This window comes from Solanum verrucosum, unplaced genomic scaffold (genome assembly GCF_900185275.1).
Source record: "Solanum verrucosum unplaced genomic scaffold, falcon-dt-bn FXZP01000062.1, whole genome shotgun sequence".
Lineage (NCBI taxonomy): Eukaryota > Viridiplantae > Streptophyta > Magnoliopsida > Solanales > Solanaceae > Solanum > Solanum verrucosum.
The window spans coordinates 1,992,959-1,995,041 of NW_026020477.1; the positions used below are offsets into that span (position 1 = coordinate 1,992,959).

The following is a 2,083-nucleotide window of genomic DNA, read 5'->3' on the forward strand; positions in this document are numbered from 1 at the left end:
GCTGTTGGATACCTTAACGGTGTCAAAATACACTTAACAGTATTTAGTGGTTGTTGCTAACTATTGATTATGGTTGTTGGATACATTAACGGTGTTGAAATACACTTAATTGTATTTAATGGTTGTTGATGACTATTGATCATGGTTGTTGGATACACTTGGCAGTATCTAAATATACTTAAAGATATTTAATGACTATTATTGACTATTAATTATGACAAGAAACATTTCATTTTTCAAACCTTTCCCTTCTGCTGAAAATTATAAATAAGGGTGGTGGTTCTCAAGGAAAGATCATCTTTTTTTCTGAAAATTTCCTTGCCCACACAAGAATTGATTGAAAGAGTTAGTTAGGAATTAGTAGAAGGCTGCAATCCTGGAGTCCCAATCCCTGAACGAGTTCTGTGAAAGCTACAAAAGGTTAAAGTTTCACAACTTATTTAGTTAACATTATTATGCTATTATGTAAGTTTGTGATTCTGAATAATGCTTCCTCTATGCATATTCTAACACTTCTTATGTCTCCTAGCTTTGGCCAAGAAAGAAATTGTCAAAGTCTTTGCTGCCACAATACTCTTGAAGGTAATAAATGTCAACTTTAAGAACCTTCAAGTGGGGACTAACTCTATATTTTGAAATAAGGTTTTACACATCATGGATCAATACAAACACAATAACGATAACATCTCAGTCTGAATCGCCATATCTCGCTTAAATCGTCTGAAATCTTGCCTTCCCTTTTTTCATTAACTATGCTTGTTTTTAATAGTCGTGTCATGGATTTGAATATAAACATTTTTTTTTCAAAACGATTGGAAATTACAATTTAGGCTTATAACTTTTTCCACCAAGATTATCATCAATGTTGACTAGTTAATCCTTTAAATTTAAACCTTTTGCACTATTTTTTTTCTTTCAAAATTAAGGGAATTCTCCAACGCATCAACCCTCGTTCCAATCATATCATTGTTATTATTTCCTAGGAGATTTTTTGTACTAAAAATGATGAGCTTGATGACCACTTCACTGGGTTAAATCAATAACTGTATTTGGAAAAACATGGCGATGTTTGATAAAAAGTTGGCTTGTGAATGACATAAGAATCTCCATTAACACCAAGTGGTGATTGATTGGTAAAAGAACTGTGAAATGGCATGTGTGAGTTCAAATTTGAGTAAGGGATATAGTAAGGATGATAATTGGGAGGGTCAAAAGGTTGAACAACATCAACAAGTGTCTTTTGACATTTAGACAATGCCCTCTCTTGTTTGTGAGCGTTTTGGTGTCCCCTTTGGGCTTGCTTAGTGGGAAATTCTCTTTTGCAGAAGTTGTAAGAGAAATTCTTAGTCTTTGAGGAATGCCTCTGCGTGGGTGTTGCCTCATTGGAAGAATCACTAGCATGAGTTGGGGTTGAATTAAAAAGATTTAGTCCAAGATTTGAACAATTAATGTTCTTGTTGTTGTCGCAACAATTATTGACTTTGAGACTAAGATGTTCTTCAGCAGCTGTTGATAATTCATGTGTCTTCCATTGATAGCCTTCCACAATTTTTTCTTTCAGGATTTGAACTATTTATATTCTTCTCGTTGGTGTAATCATTATGAACTTTGAGATCAAAAAGTGCTCTACCAAATGATAGTTCATGTGTCTTCAATTGAGAGTTTTCCATAGATTTTTCTTTCATCTTCTTTGTTTTTGTGATGACTTCATGAGATTCTTCTGAGACTGGTGATATGCTAGAAGCCTTAGAAGAACATGATTTTTTCATTGCAAAAACATCCATTTTCCCACTATACTAATGTTTATGTTCTTGAAATTTGCCTGAGATAAGAATGAAGAAAATGAATCTATTAAATAGACAATGGTGTAAATATAAAATCCTTCAAATATGGAAAATTAATTAATGTATGGTGTTACTGATGAAAAATTTTAAGTAACCAAATCATAGTTCTAGTAGAGGATCATATCAACTTCTTAGAAAATCTTATTCCATCAATATATTTCAAATGGTGGTAAGAGGAAGAGGAAAATCTCTGGTAAAAAGTACTAGGAAAATTAATAATTGAGGAGACCCAAAATAAA

General features: G+C 32.6%; 1 pseudogene; it reads right to left on the bottom strand.

Moving 5' to 3' along the window:
* Positions 1-819: 819 nt before the first annotated feature.
* LOC125809288 (zinc finger protein 1-like) lies at positions 820-1,784 on the bottom strand (annotated as a pseudogene).
* Positions 1,785-2,083: the final 299 nt, after the last annotated feature.